Source organism: Planococcus citri, chromosome 3 (assembly GCF_950023065.1).
Source record: "Planococcus citri chromosome 3, ihPlaCitr1.1, whole genome shotgun sequence".
NCBI classification, from domain to species: Eukaryota; Metazoa; Arthropoda; class Insecta; order Hemiptera; family Pseudococcidae; genus Planococcus; species Planococcus citri.
In genome coordinates this window covers 53,726,880-53,751,955 of record NC_088679.1, presented here as the reverse complement: position 1 = coordinate 53,751,955, position 25,076 = coordinate 53,726,880, and the positions used below count along the sequence as shown (strand labels likewise).

The window sequence follows — 25,076 nt, the reverse complement described above, 5'->3', positions numbered from 1 at the left end:
TTTTATATTCAAAGTAATCTTGAATTAATATGTACCTATGTAAAATTGAACACGTCTTGGAAAACGATTGCGTGCAGTTGAAAAAAATGCCAATCAAATTTTTACTTAAGAACTGGAAAAATTATTTTTGAGGTGGCACAAACATTTTTTATCATTTTTCATTTTTTTTTTTTTTTTTTTTTAATCAAGATCCATGAGCGATCGTATTCGAAAAATTGATCCCACTACATTTCCCCAAATTGATTCCCCCGAATATGTTTTAGCCCGACTACCAAAATCCAGAACAATAAAATCCCAAATTAATTTTCCAGAATGACTTTACCAAAATCCCGAATTACTAGTATAAATACCCTTAATTATAAACCCCGAATGCGGGAAAATCTTCAGCGGATTATAATTTTATGGCGGATTTTTTTCATCCTTTCTATCCACACCAAGATTAGTTTTGATCAGAGTCGAAAAATTTTGAAAAAAATTGAAAAACTGTCCAAAATTTGAGAAAAAGAAGTCCAACGTTTTTTAAACCATAAAAAATCATTTGAATGCCTCATATTCAGAAATGGTGGAAGAAAAGTATGATAAAAATTGAAAATATACAATTGAGAGGTGAAGGGGATGTGCCTCTCTTGTCATCAATTATTAGGTAAAAATCAAAAAAATTAAAAAATTCAATCTTTGAAAATTATTGAAGTTTATAATGAATTTGTGAGAATTAAAAAAATTATTACTTATTGGAAAAGTTGTTAAAAACAAAACGACTCAATCTGAAGTCTTTATTGAGCACACTAAATGAACATCATATCGATACAGAATACAACACATTGGTCAAGTTAGAGAGGAGAGGAGAGTAACATTACATCATCATATTAGAAAGATCTTTTTCATCAAACATTCAAAAAAAAGAAAGATTATCATTATAAAATAACTATGGATTATTTAAGGTACATATGTATTTGAAAAAAAACTCACCAAAAAATAAAAGCAGAACAGCTCATCTGAAATTGACTGTAGGCCCCATGTCTTCCAATAAATAATACTGCAAACCAATATAAGTAACATTAAAAAGATATAATATTAAAATAGGTGCCTGCTCAAGTATGTCAGTAAGTGGGAATTAAATTAGAATATAAGTAACTTAATCTCATAAAGGAACATCCAACCAGTGTAACAGGTAAACTTTTTAGGGGTAGGTAAAGGTACATGAATTATGGACATACACACACATACATCACAATATTGCTCCTTGAAAGACAAAAAAATAAAACTACAATCACATACACAAAAATATGTATTTTCCAATGAATTTAGAATGTACCTAGGACTGAAGTTCCTATTACTCTCCTTCATTCACTTCTCTATCAAGTGGCATTCATGATGAAAACAAACTTGCAGCTCACAGTATATGGGGTGAAAGAGAACACTATGTGTGTAGGTCTAGATGGTTTAAGTTAGTACTGCTGCATCACAACATGAGAAATGAAAATATTACCACCAACATGGGTTTAGTAGAGATAAGAGATGATGTGTGTAGAGATGTTAATAAATTTGCATAACTTGTTCGCCTTGTATTTGAAATTACCATTTGAATAAGGCAGCATCATTCGGCTTGACTTGGGAGAGAGTATCTACGAGATATATCTAATTTAAAATAAAATCACAATTTAACAGTACAAATTTGAAGAAAAAAATACACATTTCTGTGAAGTGAAAATATATATCTTTTTCTACTCCAGTATTTTAAAATAATGAGAAATCATCATACGTTACACAGCCAATAGAAAGAAACATTGGCGCACATGTGCTTGGAAGGCAGCACCCCTTCAACAGCAATCATTATACAAAATGTAAGTAAACTGAGAAAAATACAAAAAAAAAAAAAAAATGGAGAAATTTTCGACTCAACTCAAATCCACCTTTCCATAAACCGATGTGGTTTATTATTGCCATTATTACTTCTTATTTTTATTTCCACCGATGAAGAAAAAAAATAAAGAAGAGAGAATAAATAAATTGACGATTGTAGGTATTCTTTACCCAGGTAATGCTACAGGTAAAAAACAGCAAGAGGTAGTGGCGGTGACCGCTTAGAAAATAGGTCAGGGACTTTAGTTTTCACCCGTGCAAAAACATTTCGTATACGAAGAAGGTATACGCCGCGCCGTGTTCCCATACAACGGTGTAAAAATTTCTGCCAATACAGAAACGTTTTCTATTTGATTTTTACCTGATTTTTTTCTCCCGCCCATTTTGCACGTATTCCGAATTATATTAAATTTTTGTACTTGTAAAAACGGCGCGACGCAGTCAAATTTACAAAGTTCACCCACTAGCTATCCTCATGGTTTTTATTATTTCTTTCCAAACTTCATAATTACTTGGTTTTTGTTTTCTTTCGGCCCAAAAAATCTGTAATGTAGGTTGTGCCAAAATATGTATCAAAGTTTACTTGCAATTTTTACACAAGGATGTAGACCATTCAATAGTAACTAGGGGTATTTTTTTTCCTCAAGTAATATGGCTGGATAGATTTTTCAAGGCTGTATCACTGACTGAAATGCTACTTTTTGATACAAAGTCAATTTAAAATTACTTGGAGCTGTAGAATTGAGAACTGGAATGAGGAAATAATTTTCACTTGTATCAAGGAGTGTGACCAAAATCAGGAATTTTCAAACCAAATTATGTAAGTTGAAATTGTTATCAATTTATTTAATGATATTCAAAATTTTTCAAAATATATAGGCTCACTTCAAATTGAATAATTATGTTGCACTTTGACAGAACAACCCATAAATAGCATTTTTAAAAATTATAAATCAATTTTTAAAATGTGCATGCAGTAAGGAAGGGATGCTTTCCAATTTAGACACATTTTTCGACCCAAAACCCAAAATCTAAAAACTACCCACAAACCTCAACATCAAAATGAACCAAATAATTAATAGTTCAAAACAAAAGCAAAAATGTTAAAATAAGTTTATAAGTAGATACCAATACATAATATAAACTTGACTGTATTTACATGTTTGCTTTCATTTCACTTCATCTACACACTATTTAATATTCACACAACCCACCTACATTATTATTGACCAATGTCATGGTCAATATATTCACATATCAGACTGCTCTAACAAAATTTTTCACAAAATAGGCACACGCTAGTGTTTGTGTATGATTGGACTATATGTTAATTTATTTTTATTTGCTTTCATTGTCATATAGTAGAATGTTTTTGGTTACTAGGACATGTGCTGCACACAACACTGCCAAACTACACACAGTATAAGGGTGGTACTGGAAAATTTATGTACATTTCCATCAAGAATCCATGGCTGTAATATAGGATTTAAATATTTCACCATCTCACCTTCTTTAAAATTCTCATTTGCATGGATCACTGTTGCTTTTGTTTGAAACAGGGATACAAGTGCAGTGATCAATCAGATTAGGTACAATTCACAGCTTTAAAATTAATAATTTGGTATGGTAAACAATTTTTTTTCTTTACTCAAAGAATTTCTTGAAAATATGTTTGCATAATATGAGTTCTAGCACCATAAAATTTTTCAATCAAAATTTGAATCATTTAGTTAAAAATTTGAGTTGGAAAATATTCACAGTAAAAAAATATTGTGTTCTCATCACAATAACAATTAGACAGTAAGTATCCCCTCTTCAGCATTCAACATGAAAATCCACTCAACAAAAATATTGTTTCTTAATGTTTTTTTTTCAATGTTGGTTGGAAACTTGTCGCAATGAAAAAGAGCCTTAAAATGGTTTCAGATTTTGACAGCAATACCTTAATTGATGCAGAATCTCAAATACTTTTATTTGGGACTGAGCTATTTCTTCCAAAACAGGTTGGGTAGCCACAGGAACGAAAAAATCACGTTTTTTTTCCAAAAATGTCCTCTTTTCCAGGGCCCACATCTCCTCTCCAGGGATACCTACAGAGCTAAGATTTTTCTAAGCAACTTTCAATTCAAAATGAAAATCTTTGATGAATTTGGTAGATAAAGATTCGCCAATTTTTGTATTTTTGTGATCCACCCTATTGTTTATTCTGAAACAATAAAAAACATCTTGATCGGCATCTGGCACTTCGTGTCGTTCTCATTACCTCGCCAGCAGAACTGTAAGAGTGGCCTTTGTTTTCGGTGGAAAAGGTATAGATCGAGGCAGAGTCTCAACTATCTTTTGAAACTGGGCTATTTTTCACAAAAACGGGGCTAGAACGAAAAAACTACAATTCTTGCTAAGATGTTCCCTCTCTATGGATCCATACTTCCCTTTTAGGGACACCTCCAGGTCTAAAAAAAATTCCAAGTGACTCTCAACTCTAAATAAAGAGGTCCACAGAATTTGGTCAAAAACACTTCCACAGCTAAAAATTTTTCCAAGTGACTTTCAACTCAAAATAAAGATCTCTACTGAATTTGGTCAAAATTTGCCAATTTTTTATCGCGATTTAGGTACCTCAGCGTTGAGTAGGTAATTTTTGTAACGTACCAAATGCAAGAATATGAATATGAAGAACAAAGAGTTGCAAGAAGATAAAAGAAATTTGACCAAATACCTTGGAAAAAAACTACATTAAACGGTCTTTTCAACTCATTTCTGAAAAGAATCAAAGAAAGAATTGGACCTACGAGTAAGTACAAGAGTCAGTGCCACCGAAGCCAAAAATGAAAGTCTCCTTAAATTAAACATTTTGGACATTCGCTCCTTCTCCTATAGCAAACAAGTTTTTTTTTCTTCAAAAACAGAAGTCGAAAATGAGTTTTTCAAAAAACTGTGTTCCATGAAATTTCCATTTTCCCATCAAAAATGAAGTTTTTGCTTCATTTTTAAAAAAAAAATTAAAAATGAAGGTTTTGCATTTGCTTTTTAAAATGAAGTTTCCATTCGTTTCCAAAAATTCTCTTCAAAAACGAAATGAAGTTTTCATTTTCTGTTGAAAAATGAAGTTTTAGATATTTCATCTAAAATGACGTTTGCATTTTCACTTCTAAAAATAAAGTACACATTTTTTTTTACAAAACCTGAGCCCTCTGGAAAACGCGAACCGGAGGCAAATTTTCCCTCTCCCCTCCTTTGTCGGAGACACTGACAAGGGCAAGTTCATAGTCTAGCTAGGCTATTCTGAGTTGGCGTTGAAAAAAAATCTTCGCCCCAACCTTGGAAATGAATCAGTAATAAAACCACTTAATTCATTTCCTGTCCATCTTTCTGAAATGATACACCAAGAATGTATGTACAAACAAACACGAAAATCAGTCATTTTTAAAAAGTCGTCAAGACAATGAATAATCTTCGCGACATCGCGTCATAATTAAAATTGGCGAATTGTGTAGGAGAAAATATCTCGTATTCACTTAGATAGGCAGGTAGCAGGTACTAGGTGGTAAGGTACGGTAACACGAGAGTTATTTTTCGTAGGTATTTTGACACTCGGTTCGTTTCTATCTTCTCGTTTACACCTATACCATTAATCATATTCCTCAACCTGAATGTAAAACATCATACAGTAACTCACAATTATAATGCTACAAATATTACAAAACAACTCGAGCTCGACACATATCGCGCAGCTGAATAATCTCTTCGAAATAGAGAGCAAGATGAACGCGATCGTACCTACCTAATACCTATCTAACGATACAATTCGATAGTACGAATCGATTTCGATAAAATAGTATTCGCATTATACACATTATACTCGTAGGTAAAGGTACAATACATATAGATACATAACGTACGTATATTCGGCGCTAATATCGTAATTCACGTTAATTAGCATTTTACTCCGGTTGTATTTGTCATTTAATACACGACAGTGCTCCGGCTCGGAGGTGGCGGGCGAATATAACGTCTCGATAAATTGAAAACACATCGACGAGCAGGATGGACTTTGTTGGAAAACTATCAGCGCATATTTTGCGTTCGAATACGAGCTCGGCCACCTGGGTTCCTGCTGCATTCAATTAATCTTTTCTAATCTTTATTAATACTACCTGATATAACACGCCGGAGGAAGGACTATTTTTGAAAAACGTCGCTTTCGGGTTCATTATTATAATGTAGTAGCTAGTAGGTAGTAGGTAATAGGTATAGTATAGATGCATAACTCGCTAAAGTACGCGTTTTAACCTTGACATCATTTTTTTTTTATTTTTTATGCTGCGCTATAGGGCCCTACAAGCCTTTGATATTCTACGAAAAACTACGAAATATTACAGGTAATTAGGTGTAGAATCGCTGAAGGCGAGAAAAAGCACTCTTGAACGCGTCCGAAACAGATTTTTCTCGCGCAAATAATCGTCACAATTTATAAGCATTACACAAACCGTAAAATATGTTCGACGAACAAAGATTTCATCATTAAAATACCGCGTATTTTTAATCGTCTTTATCGCGCGATAAAAAAAAATTTCCAGCATTTTCTCCTTTCTCGGAGATTTCTTTCCCTCTCAGATTTTTCCCCCTCGGTTTCAACCTTTTAAAGAGGAATATATATACGGAGAATTACATTATTCGAACAGAGAGGGATAGATAGAGAGAAAAAAATGGAAAAACTTCTAGATAAATATTATTTCACTTCAGCTTCCTCATTTATGGCTCATTTAGTCATACTTGAGAAAGCGCGCTGCGCGGTTTTCAAACTCGAATACTCTTCCAAGGTCTCGTCTTTTTAACGACAAACAAAACGCGCTTTTTGGTACGGGGCGGGTTCGAATAACTCGGCGAAAATTTCATTTTTGTTTATTCGCATGTTAATAAGGCTAAGGCTAAACAGTGCGCTCCTCGTTGTACGTATACGAAAACGTCAATAACTTACCGACGCGAAAAATTTACTAATTCTCCAAAACGTTATGCATTTGTAATTACTCAAAGACCATGTTTACGTTTCTCCTTGTGCGCTCTCTTCTTCTCTTTGCTTGATTGTACGTCACCTTGAATTTTAAACGTCGTCGTTTCTTCTTTGACAAAACACACGATGCTGTTAGGCTGACTTTTCCTCCTATACTATATCGCCTACCATACACCTTTGAAGAAACCAACACATGCAAAAACATTGCCGAGCCGCTCGCAAAGTAATAGAAAAAAGCAACTTTCAAGTAGCCTGCTTTACACTCTCCTCTTCACTGATACAACTTCATATCTACCTACAAACTTACACTTTGATCGTATACTGATTCATACTTCAGTATACGTACTTACCTTAGTAATAGGTGTTCATGTTAAGTGAGTACATAAGGTTACTTGAAAAAAGAGCATATTTCAAATTGTGTCCATGCTTTTGAAGACTGTTCGTTTGAGTTGTAAACTTACCACAAACATTTTAACCATCTATAGAGCGAAGACGCGAGAACAAAAGTTCAAAGTACAAAGGGAGTCGTTTTAGACCCCCCCCCCTCCCCAAAAAATTCAATTTTGGTGTTTTAGAGCCCTACCAAAGTGAAAGCTTAATTTTGACATAACTGTTAGTTCTCTATTTAAAAAAAATACATTGTGAAATTTATCAATTAATTAATCAAATTTTTGATTGAAAAGTTTTTAATTTGTATTGGGTTAAATTAGGCTAGGTTAGGTCAGCCTTTCTCTATCCTCAATTTAAACCTCCTGTAAATAATGGGGGACAGACCTTGAATATTTTAAGAAGTTTATCCCACCGGAGTAGCTGGGAAAGAAGCAGAGATGGGCAGACTCTTCAAGAAAATTAGCTATGTTGACTCTTTTAAAACTCATTGTAACTCTTTTCCCATGAAAACAGTTCAATCTCTTATAAACGCATCTGAAAAGACCTTCAAATTATTTTCGACTCTTTTTTCATTTTTGACATGGATAAATGTGTTTGTGCCGGTGGTTTGTCCAACATTTTTAAGACGTTAAACTTTGAAACGCTAGTCCGCGAGAGACGCTGAATTCAGAAAACTTGAAAAAAATTCTAGAGCTCTTCATATTATTTCAGAGTTTTGAAAACTTGGAAAAAATTCAATGAAAATATCCAATATTTACAATGGGTAAGTATTGGGTATACAGTAGCCTCCCGATTATCCGACCTAATCGTGGGGGGGGGGGGGGGGTAAGGTGGGTTGGATACCAAAAAAGTCGGATAATCCAAAATGAATGTTTTTAGCGTAGAAATGAAGTGCATAAGCTCGAGACGACAATTTTTCATTCAAAAAATAAAGTTGGCTCAAAACAGGAACAAAGAATTGAAAAAACAACGAATGAACAAAACTAATAATATACTTTAGTACTCGTACATACCGACTCAAATGATATAATTTGGATTGATTTCAAGGAAAATAACCATGTTAGAATACAAAAGGCTGCATAAGTGCATACTGCATATTATTTACACTCAGAAATCAAAAATTAAGGGATTTTTTGGATTATCCGACCTTGGTGGGTCGGATAATACGAAAAGTAAGTCGGATAAATTCGTCCTGGATAACCCGAAAGTCGAATAATTGGTAGTCTACTGTATTTGATTTCAGTACAATGTTTTGTCTGACTTTTAAGAACTTGGAAAAAATTACGGTGAAATCCTAACATCGCGTCAGACCTTTAAAAACTTGGAAAAAATTCATATGAATTTTTGATATTATGGCAGAGTAAAAAACATTCCCATCCATGATTTAAAACTTTCCTTAGAGAGGAGACTAACCCTCTTTTTCTTTTTTTTTTGATGCTTTTAGAAGAAATTTCTCCAATAAACCTTTTTTAAAAAAGAAATTATCAATTTTTTTAGAGGAGAGAGGAGTGACTCCAACATAGGGAAAAACTTGTGGAACAAATCCTGTTTTGCAAACAATTCATTTTTGACCTCAGTATGCCTGAAAAAAAAGGGAGTATGAAAAATATTCAAGAAATTCTCATTTTTTGTGGCCTGAGCGTACATTGGCTAACCGCAGCACTGGCTCTAAAACAGCTCTAAACCACCACGAATTGATTTGGGAGATCAAAAAATTGACGTCAACAAAATTTCAGATTTCTTCCTCAATTCTATCAATTTTTGAGTCTATTGTAAAAATATTTATTCAAAAATTCCACACCGAAAATTTTAGCTTTTTTTTGGGTGTTTATAATTGCAGGATTATTACACCCGTGGATAGAAGGGTTTAGATTTGGTTTATTAGGTTGCTGTTTTTTTAGTAGGGCTATAAATTTTTGGATTTCAGAAGAGTTGTCTGGGATGGTCATTGAATTTGGGTCTATTTGGAGAGAGAGTCTTGTTTGCTGTAATTTAGGACAGGTGAATAGTAAATATGTTGGATGGATGTAGGTTCATTTTCACAGAATTGACAGGGGGGTTTTGGTGTTTTTTTTTTTTTTATAGAGATGGTTGTGTGTGATTTTAGAGTGACCTATTCTTAGACAGGTTATAATTATTTCTTTTCCTCTGTTTAGGTGATCAAGGTTCTTCCAGGGATAGATTGTTTTTTTGTGTTGAAAGAGTTTGTTTGATGTCTGTGATGACCAGAAATTTTGCCATTTAGAGTGAGTATTGTGTTTAAAGAAGGATTTTATATCGTCAGGGGTGAAAATGGTGAATGGTGGGGGGTTAGTGGCTGATTTTGCATAGGTGTCAACAATTTCATTTCCTTCAATGCCGATATGACTAGGAGTATACATAAGGTGGATGGTGTGGTTTGAAGCTTGATGGGACGATCCTTCAATTTTTTCATTTCTGCCAGTTAGGACACCTCTTTTGCAGGTAAGAAAAACCACAATCCTAGTACATAATTCAATTAAAGAAGAAATCAGTACCTCAGAAAAATTTCACGTATTCAATAATTTTCCATCATATAATTTTCCCCATTTTCAAATAAGTACCTAGTATTTTTTCGCAATAAGTATGCCTTTTAACTCCACCCTTTACAAATTAGGAGTGCCAATTCTGTACCAAAAGTTACTTCTCAATTCAAACGTAAACTACCTAAACAGGAGTATGTTGAAAATCCAAGGTATCTGTTCTTTTTTGTTTTTCCAAAGTAGGGGTACCCTATAATGTTCAAGTCGAACAACACACAGTACAATGAAATGAAATAAAGGAAGGGAACCGAAAAACCTCAGCCACGTTGTGTAAAAGCGTAAAAGTAAATTTGAAATTTTCTTAATTACCAATGAAAATATCGAGTTTTCCGTAGATAAATTCAAAACGTTTTCCGCTCTCACATGTACTCGTATAACCTTCACCAGGCTTAACTGCCTTGCCGCCGTAGTTATACGGTGACTTTTGCCCTGCTTTTGCACGCTGCAAATTCTTGTGCCAGCTTTTTCGCTGATACGAAAGTTAGCAAAGTTGAAAATCTTTGCCAGTCGGGTATGTCTAGCATGATTAGTTAATCCCTTCGTTCTCCGTCTGTTCCTTTTTTTCTCTCTCTTTTCACCCACCCGATTTTTTTTATTGGCATTCGTCGCGTAACCTATATTTTCGTCCCGATACACAATCGCGTACAGTAGTACACCTCGTAGTGAGCTGCGATAATTAAAAACGAAATAATTCAACATCGTACGTACATTCGTATTGCACTGGTAGCCTTGAAAATGGCGCGTATCGTCCCAAATTCCAATAGTGATAATGAAATTTGAAAACCATTAAAAATCGATTACAAATTCGTCGGTTAATTTTTCGTATCATTAATTCGGTCCAATTCGCAAAGGGAGGCGAGAAAAAATTCGTTCGTAATTTCGAGTAATTATTACCAATTCCGGAAATGCCGATCATCCTAATAATCGATTAACCTACCATTTAGATGAGGAATATTTTGTCAAAATTTCCTCCTACAGGTTTCTTTACTAAATACCGCAATTGCCTAATGCCAGCTTTTAGAGAAAAATGGTATGCAGTAGATACGTAAGACGTAGGAGTATATTACAACTTTCCTTTTTCCTTCAACATCAAAATAATCAAATTTGCTCCACGTTTACCTACATTTTGAAGCCCTATCTTGAGTGAGCTGTCTTTATATTTTACAATTGACGAGATCCGAAACTGAATTTTGTCTTCGAACCGAAAAATTACTAAGGAAATTGCCACATGAATGTTTTTTTTTAGCCAACTTTCGGTTTCTTTTTGTTTTTACTGACGAGGAAGAGAAATTTTCCAACTCCCTGTTGTATCGTGATTATAGAGTTGCGAACATTTATGAACACCTCTTTTTGGGGAGAGGAGCTAAGATTCGAAGGAGTAGTGTTTAGTTTAATTTCGTACAAAATTGAATTTAAATGCCATTCAATTAAATTGGTGCCAAATTCTGAAAATGAAACACGTAGTCTCTCGCATGAGCAAATCATTTCTCCGAAAATGAAAAAAAAAATAAGTGGGCGAGTAAAATATAAAAGAAATTATCAACAAACCCAACGTATTGGTAAATTATCAATGCTACGTCCGTATAAGCGAAAAGAATCAGTCTATTCATAGGTACCTATCACATACGAACGGCTAAATGAATAATCCAATAGCTGAATCCATTTTAGATATACAAAAACTAATCAACGAATTTCACAAATGATCGCAGCATTTCGCATTTCGCGATAGTTTCATGAAAATGTGTAAGGCCGCCCACGCGCTCCAACAAATCCGGGCGCGTTTCGTGTACACGGAAAAGTCGGCGCTGAAACGCGAACCGAGTGAGCTGAGACCTTGAAAACAAGAGAAGTGTCCTCTAAATAAAATGTTTTCAAAGTATACAAAAACCTGACGTTGCGCATTAAACTCGAGAAAAACAAGTGTTCCATTCGACAATTAAATAAAAGAATTTTCACCAACACTTGATTTGAAAAAAGCAAAAGAATATTTTTTGCACTCGGATTTAATTGAATTAAATTACGCGAAAGTTTTCGCATCATATTTCAAAAATCCATTTGTTGTCCTTTTCCGTGATTCTTTTATCGCTGTTTTATAAACTTGGCCAAATCTCGAAAGAACTTTTTTTTAGAAAAAGGAAATGCCCTCTATAAAAAATCGTCGTCAGCAATATGGTCTTAATAGAGTGATCAATTTGAAAAGATATAGTTTATATGGATTGCCAAATAGAATTGAGCTGCCGCGAAGCGAATTTTTTCCATCGCACGCCGTATATATTTTTCATGTAACTAGGTATCTAACTATCTATCTACGAGTACTTTTAGGTTTAGCTAGTCCGTTGGTTTCGAAATGTCTCAATTTTTTTATCCGTACATTTTTTCACTTTTGTACTTTGTACCATACAGCGAAAAAGGAAATGATCACAAATGTGGTTTGACGTTTCAAATACCTACGTCTCCATCATTTTTTGGCCTAAGACATTTTTTTTAAGCGTCACCTTGACTCACTTACAAATTTTTGAAATTAATTTTTTCAAATGTCAGTAGAAAGTATGAGTCGAAAAGCCGCCTGGTGGAGAGGCACGTTTTGAATTTTTGTGACGTGGGAGAGGGGTAGGAGGAGTTACAGGAAATTCAGTAATGAGTCAATTTTTCGAGAGTGTGAGAAAACCAAGGCTTCTCAAATAAACGTCCAAAATTTCGATTTCGAAAAAAATTGAAAAAATAAGTAAAAAAACACTCACGCAGGGGTCACGCATTTAGCGTGAGAAGACCGACTTTTCTTTAAATAAACATTTTTTACGAACGAATTGATTCACTTTTTATGAAACATTTGTACAGCAATTCATCATGATTACAATCGAATCGAATCATTTACGAACAATTGGCGATTAAGCAAATACATTGATTGATTTCTTGGTGAATCATTCGCGAACGAATTGATTCATATAAGTGACTCGTTCGCGAACGAATCGATTCGTTTAAGTGACTCGTTCACAAACGAATCGATTCGTATAAGTGACTCGTTCGCGAACGAATCGATTCGTATAAGTGACTCGTTCGCGAACGAATCGATTCATTTTGATGAATCATTCGCGACCGAATTGATTCGTATTGGTGATTCATTCACGAGTGAATCAATTCGTATTAGTGACTCATTTGCGAACGAATCTAGTTCATTTGCTCAATTTTTGGTGAATCATTCACGAACGGATTGAATTATTTTTTGTGAATCATTCGCAAACGAATTGATTCGTATAAGTGACTCGTTCGCGAACAAATCGATTCATAAATTAAAGAATTGATCTATGTTCATGAATGATTCATCAAAAATTGAGGATCGTATTATAAGTTCTTTGTAGAAATCGTGCAGGCCTAGTGAGATTTCAAATTTGATCAAAATTGATTCAGCCGTTTTCTAGATAAGTAATAATTTTTATAAAATGTCAAAAAAAAACAACTTAGAAGCTTTGAGCTTTTGGAACTTGATGATCATAGTGAAATGTGCGGCTAGTAGCCTAGTTGTGGAATTTCAAATTTGATCAAAATTGATTCAGCCGTCCCTGAGAAATTCAATTTTTAATGAATTTTGTGTGAAGTCACCCAATGAAAAATTTCAAAAAGCTCAATTTTGTTTACGATTACGCGCAAAAGCTGCGAACTTTTGGATCATGGTAAAAGTCCGACATCATAGGAATGGTGATGGACTTGTGATACTTCAAGTTTCATAAAAATTGGTTCAGTCATTCATCAAGATAATGATTTTTAAGTAAGTGAAAAATGTCGAAAAGAAATTTTGTCGCTCAATGAAATTGGAAGCTTTGAACTTTTGAAACACGATGATGGTGAAAAAATGTCCGGCAATTATCCTAGTTGTGAAATTTCAAATTTGATCAAAATCGATTCAGCCGTTGCTGAGAAATTAAATTTTAAATGAATCAATAAATAATTTTCATTACCTAGAAAACGACTGCACCAGTTTTGATGAAACTTAAAATCTCATAAGCTCTCTATCATTTCTATAATCGACGACCATCGCTATAATCCAAAACATTACAGTTTTCGAGTTTAAGCGTCGACAAATTTACGTACGATAAAAATCCGCATTGGGCGAATTGGCTCAAAAACTCATTTAAAAATTAATTTCTCAGGAACCTTTTAACCGATTTTGATCAAATTTAAAATTTCACCCGTTGGCGACTAGCCGGACATTTTTTCACCATCATCGGGACAAAATTTTTTTCGACATTTTTCAATTAAAAATCATTACTTTGATGAAGTGCAATTTCAGAAAAATTAAAATCAATCGAGTTTTTTTGCTCGTTAAAACATAAGAACAAGAATTGATGAAAAAATTGAAAATTTTTAGTTTCTTTTTAAAAATTGCAATCGTACGAATGTATTCCTTGTTAAAATTAGTTTAGACAAGAGTTTTTCTCAGTCAACATTTGAACTAACCTTCTTCCTTCAAACTAAAATTCCATCATTTATGGATGTTTTGAAGCTAGACACGTAGACAGTCTATAAAAACTCCTTTCAGTATTTCAACATTGTTTTCCTTCGAAATTTCAATCTCTGTTCCAGAAAAATACACCCGAAGCATTCTTTTGTAAAGCACAAAATATGAATTTGTGGGTTGGGCGTCCCAAAAAATGTGCAAATGAGTGAAAACCAAATTTCAAGCAGTTCTAATCAATTTGCATAATCTTTTGCAGAAACCTGAATTTTCATTTCATTTTTCTAAAAAAAAATTATAAAAAAAATAAATCATTTTGGATTTTTTTTAGGAGGGAAAAGAAACTCAAATGAGATCATTTCGTTATTTTTTCAAAAGTAAATGAATTTTCTCTCGAATATTTCAACGAAGTTGAACCCCTCAGGTATACGTGTAAAATTTCAGCATAATAAGTAAACGCAACACATTTACTCCAACATTTTTCCGAGTTGAAGAAAATATTCGATAGCAAACTTCACTACTGAATTATTTGACAGCATTTTTATGCATAAAAATGATACCTTACGTACAAGCAAAATTCTCCAACAAGAAAAAAAAACTATTCACGAGGAGCAATAAAAATAAATAAATAAGTAATACAGTACCGCAGCCTCCGTTAATACGGTAAGATCTATGACCCAATTTTCGTTAGATGGTTTAAACAAAAATGCGTACATAGCCAGCTTTTTGGTTTTAAATTTTGCACCGCGGAGCTTGTTAAAAATAAATATTTTATAAGTGGTTAGCCTTATATTTACATAAAATATTCGCTTATTATTGCATCGAAAGCGGTATTCTATGGTCAAGCCCTAGCAGACAAAATCTTCCAAGGGAGAAAAAAACCCTTCGGTATTTTCAATGTCAAAAGTACACCTCTCTGAATACATTAGGAAAAAGAGCGCACATGCATAAAAAAAAAGGAGAGAAAAATGAAAAAAAAGAAAGATAAAAAAAGGAATATACATTCCAACTTCGTTCCGTAAGAATTTTCCGCGTAAAAACAGGCGATGCTTTTCCCCAAAATACCGTGTTATGATTAACGCCTCGTCTGATTGAGCGAATTTGCTGCGCTCCGCTTTCATATTATTGATTCTAGTGCTTTGAAAATTTTCCAAATGTTTTGCATACGAAAGCAATTACTTTGGCATTGCTTTTTAACGGATTAACAATCTTGGCATTTCTAAATTCAAGGTTGACAACGTTTCGACGCTTAATATCGCCAGGTTTTGTGTTCTCGAATGAGAACGAATTTTCAAAGAAGCGCTCGTTTTTTATCTGCATCAAATTTACTTTTTTTTTCTTCTTCTTCTTCTTTCCCTCTCAATCTCTGAATAATGCTTTTAGAAAAACGCGTGCATTTCGGAATCCGAGGCGAAGACTTTCGGTTCTTCTTCTTCTTCTTCGATAAAATTATTAATCTTTAGAATAACGCTGATCAAAACGTCACCATTATTGTGGAAAGATTTCATTTGCTTTTGAATAAAAAATTCCGTCGAGGGAAGCGTGAAAAAAAACCGCTACGAAAAATTAAAAAGCGTAGTAACATTATTATGTTTGGAATTACTCATCTAGGAGCTATAAAGCGTCATTACTTGTGCATTTTGTCACCGATAACCCATTAAATATTAGTTACACTTCAATCATTTAAAACCAACCACCAACCGTTATAATGTCTAATCGCAAAGGGTTCATTAGTTTTATGATATGTAGCGAAAGGGTATTAATATTTTTTTTTACAAAATGTTTTCCTTCGCTTCTCGAGTTTATATTCACGCTAAGAAGGCGAACTCGATTCGTTAAAATTTATTCTTTCACGCGAATGATATCCAATGCAGTGATATAATCATTAAACTAAGCCTTACAACATGAAATATTTTGTTTAACAAATTGCCTATCCCATTGATTCACCTAATCAGATCCACTATGCTGCCGTTCAATTGCGCCAAAATAAGTATTGTGCAGTTATAATTTACCTATACTTTACAATAACAAACTTAGTAGGTACCAAAAATTTAGAAATAAAAAATTAAAATGGATGCACCATGAAAATATTTATCTTGAGGGGGATAATTTATTCATTTTGTATGTACGTTGTATCCTTGATAATAATGAATTGATTGATTGATTGATTGAATTGATCAAACCGAACATCACTGTCGAATCAACTCGTAGGTCCACGTAGAATCGCAAATTCTGTATTTTGAAAATTGGAACTAGACCATTTTCTCCAAAACTATTCATTCAAAAAAAACCCTCTCTTAGAAGACTCACCCCCAGAGCTGAAATTTCTTCTGGATGACTTTCAATTCAAAATTTGATAAAAACCCTTTCGCTCCCACCTAAATTCACCCCAGATATATATGATAAAACAATTAGCAAAAGTTTAACAACTACCTACTGCGGTGTGATGAAAATCCACAAAACTGTAACGATTGAACTAATTAATGTTCAAGTAAGAAAAACATTTCAAAAACCAATCAAATGATTATTTTTTTTGATAAAGGTGTCCCCAAAAACTAAAAATAAAGAACGCGGAAACTTCAATTTGCGATGAAAACCACTCATGAGAGTATATAAATTTCAGTTTTAAAAATTCCGAGCTTCAATTTTGTTCGAAGGTAATAATGGAAAAATGGCATTTTACGATGACAATATCAATTTCAGAACATCCACTTTTATGAGCAGGCATATTCGACATTACTTTTTCATAACATAGTGCACTCGAAATACTATAGGTTTAGGTACGTCGCGCTGCCCAGCTTCTTTTACAATATTGGTTTTTTCCTTGTTCCGCTATACAACAGACACTTAATACAAATTGACGAAATTAGCTGCTCGTTGCGAAAATCACAACGTTACACTTTTCAAGGCAATATGTCGCTTTCTATTTAGCTCTCTAACGATCTTATTCTCCATGAGCCTTGGCAAATCTCGTTTTATATTTACGCGAAAATGCGACGCGCTGTCGAAATAATTACGCCGGAATGAGAGAAAATCCTGCGAATGAATAACCTAAGCCAAAGACTACGTTAAATAAATTTTTTACTAGTAACGTAATCGCGTCGAAGACTTAGACGAAATTACCCTTCAGCGACGAAATTGCATTAACTATACAGAGTAGCTAGGTGGGTAGCCTATGTATGCTACCTACGTATATACCTAAATAACCTTGGAACTACAGCAGGTATGTTTAGTTATGATGGGGAAGTATTTTCTAAAAAAAAAAAAGCAATAAGTATTCGAAAAGTACTACCAATTTTTACGATATAACAAATCAAAAATCCCAAATAATTTTAATCCTCGTATACACGTAATAACAATAAGAAAATCTTGATTTGTACTGAATTTCCTTATACTTAACCTTTCAACCCGTACATGACGTCAAATACCTCAACATAATAACGGTCTCGATTTCTTTATCGTTATTGCAGATCTAATGACGTCATTGCGTGAACCGTAGCGAAAAGGTGAAATTGGAAATTAAAACTCAATGCGAGTACAAAGCCTAAAAAAAAGGAAAAAACCAAGACATAGCGTGCACATATCACACGGCGATAAGAATTTAATCATAATAATAAAACTGAGGATATTTCAACCAGTGCTCAATATTCCTTTATAGACTTTATAGGTACGCTTTCTAACATTCCTTCAAGGTTATGCCATTTACCTCTAACCGAGTCTTTCATTTTTTTTCCAAAATTTGAAAACTGCAGAAATCCACAAACCTGTGATGGAGATCTAGGAATAGTGATAGCCTGACAGGTGGGAAGTTCGAATACTCTCTTTATTCCTAAAAAATTCATTCAAAATTTTTTCATAAAATAACAACTTCAAAATAAATTTTTTCAAAAAAAAATTTTTTTTTTAACTGAAAAATGAAAAATGTCAAGTCAAGTTCAATTCCAAACTTGATCCATGAAGATCATCCTTTGAAGCAGTAGGTCTAACAGCAAATTCAAATTTGAAAAAAATTCTCGTTATGCACGTTATAGAATGTAGTCTTGTACAATGTACATAGAACATCAAAACAGGCACAGATTATTAATTAAATCAGTTCGATACAGTTTCTGAATGATAAAAATTCGTATTTATGGGAAAGTAGCAGGTACATGCACGTTATACCTACCTACAACGATGCGAATCATTTTGCAAAATTACACATTCCACCTACATGAAAAAAGAAAGAAATTTCTACTGGAATATCATAATATTCCTATAATGTGTTTTTATTGCCTCAAAAAAAGTTCTCTATCCCAAAGAAGATAGAACATTATTCGCGCAATGATATTTTTTCAAACGTAAAATATAAAAATTTATCGTCGGAGTTCATGCATGAAAAATAACTTTTTTATTGCTTTCTTTTTCATTCGTCACACGTTGATAGAGAACTGATTCGAAATTCGAACATCACACTTCTCTACACCATTTTCACTCTTTGCCTCAATCTCGACACACCCTTGTATACTACAACAGCTATAGGTACTGTAAAGTAGCCTTATATCTTTCAGATACGCACTATACGCATCTATGTATAGTACACTGATTGGTACCTAATTTATTTTATTAGTATCGAAACGACGAATCGTTTATAAAATAGGTAAATCTTTACGATAGGATTTGAAGATTTTTCAATAGCCGTGTTTATTTGGATAAACTATTCGAGCGTTGTTAGCTAATAAGAGCACTCTATTATGGAAAGAACTGTTTCGTATTTTTCCTCTTTTCTTTTTATGTAAGTAGGTAAAGGACGAGGATAAGTTGCCAAAACCTTTTTGAAAACTTCTTTTCAAACATAATTTGTACGATGACTTTTTTCCTTCTTTAATGAATACACAGTTCAAAATGGTTCAATGGAGCTGAGGTGCTTGAAGCATAATCAGGCAAAAAAAAAACAGAAAACGTTGCGGGTAGGTACCTATGAAAAGATGGTCAAAATATAAATGGTTATGGTTTCTGGTAATGTTTCCAAGCATTACACAAAACCTAAACTTAAACCTGAACCTACAATTTTTTCAGTGGGCTCAGTCAATGTCGCTTTGGCACTTTGAGGCGCTGTCAACGTCATGGTTCGTCTAAATTACCTTGGTTTCTAACATATCAGATGGCATCTTTCAGGGTTTTTGCAGGGTAACTTTGCTGGTGAGTTGGTTGTCATCAGCTCCAAACGTTTTGTTCCTCTATAGTGGGTTACCTGTGTATCTTTCCTATAATATACCACTGGCATTGGAACATCATTTTCCCAAAAACGAAACGAGTTTTGTTCTCCTAAATTTTTATTTCGCTTTCGGGATTGGTTTGGCAAGTCCAATTAGACTAATAGACGCTGCAGGTAGTCTAAAAAATGGGAGGTTTTGACATGGAGAATACGATGGTGTAATTAGTTTAAGGCTATTCTTTATCCCTGTTATCACTAGCGATTTTTGATAAAAACTACGAACTTTGGTCAGGGATTGTGCGAAAACTATTGGACGGATTTTCGTGGGGTTTGGTTTATTTTACTCAGAAAACACTCAAAAGCGAGGGTATGTCGAGATATTTTTGATTTATGTCATTTTGTGGCCGTCATTGGGAATTGAATGGAGGTACTATTGGTGCTCAGATCTCCGTTGGAAAAGCTAAATTAGAAAATATGGATACATACCCTCGCTTTCAATGATAACGTATTAGCATTGGTGAAAAAAAAATTGAAAGGATTTTGAAAATCCATGGAGGAATCTCTGCCCAAAGTTCTGATGGGAGCGGGTTGTGGGACATACGTATGTTTAATTTTGTTCACTCGATTACACATAGCCTTATGAACGAACGATGGAGATAACGAACAAATCGGCTTCATATTTCAAACGTTTTTGCAGAGGTAAAGAATACCCTAATGTTTTAAATGCATATCATTACCTTAAAGCTGAAACCGAGTACGTCCATAAGAAAAGTACGATATTTTACCCATCACTGATACGGTTCAGATTTGCTCGGAAGGGTTTATTGAGTCCTGATTGAACATCAGTTAGCTTCGTGCATCTTCTGTGGTGCACTTTTACTGCACCCAGGTGCAAATTTTCCAATTCAGGGCATCCCAGAATCTTATCAGTGATGCACAAAGACAATTTTTTTTATGGATATACTCGGTTTCAGCTTTAAGGTAACAATATTTTGCTTAATTTGTCCAGTAATTTAATTTCTATTATAATCTGGATGAATGATAATAAATGATGTAAAATGACAATTTATCAAAATCAAATCTGAAAAAAAATCAAAAATTGAAATCTTGAAACCAAAATCATTTTGTTTTAGTTCCAGGATTGTTTTGAGTTCAAAGTTATATCGGTTCCGGGATTTTTTCGGTTTTGGGATTGGGAAAGATAACGATTTCGGTTTTGAGATAGATTTTGAGATTGGATTTGAATCGGGACTTGATCAGCTCCGGTTTCAGGATCGTTTCGGAACCGCAGCTCTGTCCGAAACTTTGTGGGCTAAACATTTAATTTTTCTGGGCTTAATTTTTTCGAATAAAATTTCGTGTTCTACTCCTATTCTCGCCACAATTGTTTTGTTGGTCACTAAGTCCTTCCAAGAGATCCTTAGCAGCTTTTGATGACACTATCTTTCAAAGGCTACGATTTTCTTCTCACATTCTGATTCCATGGTGCATGTTTCACAAGAATACAGATGTAAATAACTATGTAAGTTGTTGGATGCAATTCTAGCCATCCCTATTCATGTCTTGATTTCTTTAAGATCTCTGCTATACTTGTTTATTTGAGCCCCTTTAAATATCAGAATTCGTACACATTTTCTATTTCTCATGACCAGGTTTTGATTGCCACTGTTTTATCGTGTATTTTAATCAGATTTCTTGTGGATTTTTTGAGCAAGTTTTTTTTAAAAATAAATTGTCTGTTGAGAAGATCAAGTTTTTATTGAAAAAATCAACCAAGATGGCACTTTATTTGAAATCTGCCCAAAATTGTTCTATTTTTCAAGCAAATGATTGGGGATTAGCATAGAATCTATTTCAAATCAAGAGATAATTTGGCACAAAACAGGAACTCAACATGTACAACAATATTTCAGAACCCACCTCCAAGCCAACTTTTGGAGCAAAATTGAATAAGTTTTTGGTTAGTTTTCTCAATATTTTGAAATCAGCAATGATGACCCAAAAATTGATGACACTGTATTCTAAAATATTTCTCCAGTTTCAGAAATGATATTTTTCTACATATTATTATGTTTTGACATTTATAAAATGTGAAATATTGAGAAGAAAACATTTTCAAAACACGAATGTAATTATCTCAAAAATGAACGGTTGGTAAATTTTCAGCCGCCGAGTTGAACCCCAATAATGGTCTTGAATTTCAATGGCAATGGCCCAGGCGACGCAGAATCTTGAATGCTATCTTTTGAAATTGGAATATTTTTTATAAAACAAGTTGATTAGGGAGGGACTAGAGCAAAAAAAACCGCAATTTTTTCGAAAATGCGCCTCTTTCAGTGCTCATATCTCCGCTCCAACGAAGCCCCAGAGCTGAATTTTTTTTGGCCGACTTGAAGATGAAATAGGTCAATCGATGAATCCATGATTCAAACTTTTCTTCCTTCCAAAAAATGCGATCAGAAAAAATCGAGAAAATGGAATCTTTCACTTAGATTCTTTAATTATAGCGAGAAAAATTCAATTCAAACAGAACAAAAGGAAAGAAATAAACTTTTAGACAACTGTTAATACCCTACTTATTTACCAGGGATTTTTAATCAATCTAGAATAAAATATGACAGATGGGCGTTAATCACTATCCTTCTTTCAACTTATTACCTATACTTACTTAGAAGAACGTAAGTTCTTAAACATTATTTTGTTTAACCGTTTTACTAATGCAATGCACAATATGTATTGTTCGATAATATAATATCAGTATTTATTCCGAGTATGCATATTTCATGTGCGAACCATGAACTGAAATGTATTCATTTCTGTAAAATTAATAGGTAGAATTGTATCGATAACAAATAATAGTTCACTAATCAAATAATGGTTTCTCTAAAATGAAAAGGTATTTTTAATTGCATAGTTCATCCCTGCTCTACAGTAGGGTATACCACAAAAGAACCGTAACCGTATTTTTTTTTTCAATTCGATGTTTAGAATTAGATACGCAGGTACCATAGCCTTTTACATATATCATAGATACCTATAAACACTTTGGCAATGATAATTTTGATTTACGAAACATGGCACCATTTCGAACTGCGTAAATCTAGCGTAGGTATTGTCAACAGTCGAGTGTTGAGGTAGGTAGGCAAACACATAAACAATTTCATCAACAAAATACTCGTAATGCGAAGAAAAGCTGATACCTTCTCAGGGATATTCGCAACACAATCGGATGGTTTTATAAAAGGCAATTTGTTAACACTTTATTCCCATCTACGAACAGGTATCCAGCTATCTACGTGTAGTGTGTGCGAGTATATACGCGTCAAGAGATCGGAAAAAGTCGAGCTGACAGCTCACACTTCATTACTCCATTCAACCAATGTTATTTCTTGGCTGAGAAATTTAATGACCACTTTATTCGGCGGCCTCACGAATATACACACCATCACAAATCAAACGGTTTCTATTATTAGAAAACATTGTAAGGACATTTTACAAAGGTAACCTAATTTCTTTCTTCGCTTCACGATCTATAAATTTTCCGCTTACTAGAAAAATTCTTTCAACGAAGATTAAATTGAAATCGACTTGAAGACAGCGTTTATTTTATGTCGTATTTGTCAGCACTTTTATATAACACGAGAAAGTAACATTAACTGGGATTCGATCACGTCATCTAGATTACAGATCAGAAAGGCTATTTACTAAGATACCTATACTACGGTCTCAAGTACAAGTAAAGGTTTCAGCCAATGTTCATACCTCATCGAGTCATATCCCTATCTGAATTGGCGGGGAAGGGGTAAACATATTACATACAAAATTTGAACTTTATTAAAAATTACCATTTTCTGGTTCAACTTCCAGTTTTTTACTATTAGGTACTGTTGCAAGGGCTTATTTCATCTGAATTGAAAAGTGGAAAATGAAAATCATTTTTGAAGAACCTGCTCCCAACAATTTGAAAGTGTTGGACAAACCTATTTCCATAGACTTGGTGAAATGCAAAACCCACGAACAGAGTGCATTACACTTTGAAATAATTATAAATACCTACATGTAAATACAGAGCAATCATCAGTCACATTTGGCACGTTTTATTGCTTGTATTTTCGATTTGCTCATTTATTTCGAATAAAAAAACAAAAACAAAAAAAATCAGTGGAATTTTTGGAAATAAGTAAATAAATAAATACAATTCGACAGTGTAACGTGGTGTAACCTTGACAACGCCTTGACATTGTTGAAAGTTGAAGAATGTAAGTATATCACGTTCATTTTTTCTATTATCTTGCGAGATAGGTTGCGAAAAAAGATTTTCCCCTTTGAAACTATTTATTGAATTTGGTTGGTAACGTCGCTGCAATTATTTATTATTACGTCAAACGGACGCGGCGGACAGCGGTTCTAGGTATTTCTTCCAATACCCGAATGGGGAAAAAAATAAAATAAGAAAAAAAATTCCCTTCCCTTTAATCGACATCACTATTTATTTCCATTATTACCCTTTTATTTTGAAAATTTTCTGCTATATTGAACGACAGAACATTTCCCTGCTCCCATCACCCAACGCAACGCTGCAAGCGACTTCGGAAAGTAACTCGAGAATAGATTCTCTTCTGTACAGGGAAGGAGAAAAAATCTCGTTATTGGGTAATATTTTGTTTATTTTTTTTTCAAGAGCGATACATTCGATCAGTAAAGACGACGAAATGATAACGAATTTTTATTTTTACCTCGGTGGTAAATTATATTTTCACGTCGAATTCGCCAAGTGAGAAGTAGGAACGCTGACAATGAAACTAATCAATTCCTCTCGACGAGACAAAGAGGAGAAAAAATTACCTCCAATTTTAATCTTACAGCCGCATGTCGACGAGGCCAGAAGTTTTCTACTCGCCGTTCGCGAACCGTTTCAATTAATCGTTACATAAAGCCTAAGCGCTAAAAACACGTCGTGATAAATGTACGTATAATTTAGAGAAAATTTCTTACGACTAATTTAGTAAAATGAATAATGAAGTAAAAAACTCGGCTTGCCTTTTCAACATTGACCTTGGAAGATTTGTAATTTACGACCTTCAATCGGTTAATTCTTGATCCTACGCTCAAGTTAATCTTAGGAAGCTTGGAAAATTTACTGAAAACTTTAACAAACACGTAGCGAACTTTTTGGTTAAAGTTTTTATTTATTTTTTTTTTCGCAAAGACGGAAAATCGCGAAAACTTTTAGTCGTATGCCTGATGCAGAAATGAAGTACGTCTGAAAATTTTTTACCGAAGTTAATGCAAGTTACAAGATCATTTGCAGTACGCGAGGTACATAAAATATTAATTCTGTTAAAAAACGTAAAAGCTTTTTCGCTTTTTTTGGGGGTTACCGGTTCTTCATTTTGTTTCGCTCTCTTCCCATGTTGTATAAGCTTGTTTCCTGCATATGTATTATCGCAGGTGAACCTGAAGGTGCATATTCAGCAAAAGCATTATTTTGCACGAGGGTCATTCCACGTCAATTCAACCAAGAAGTGGTGAGAGGGGTCGGCGATTTTTTTGAAATTTTTCTTGTGGAAAGACCTTCCGAAGGGAGACCAATGGCGCAAA

General features: G+C 33.9%; 1 protein-coding gene and 1 long non-coding RNA gene across 3 annotated transcripts in view; one reads left to right on the top strand and one right to left on the bottom strand.

The window, feature by feature from the left end:
- LOC135840556 (neuropeptide SIFamide receptor-like) overlaps positions 1-25,076 on the top strand; it is a 92,612-nt gene that overhangs the window by 25,846 nt on the left and 41,690 nt on the right. The gene's annotated exons all lie outside the window — the stretch shown is intronic.
- The window catches only part of LOC135840559 (uncharacterized), a 120,440-nt gene that overhangs the window by 85,874 nt on the left and 9,490 nt on the right, over positions 1-25,076 (bottom strand). Inside the window, exon 2 of the long non-coding RNA XR_010557758.1 lies at positions 970-1,036. This is a non-coding gene — a long non-coding RNA (uncharacterized LOC135840559). The remainder of the gene's footprint in view (positions 1-969; positions 1,037-25,076) is intronic.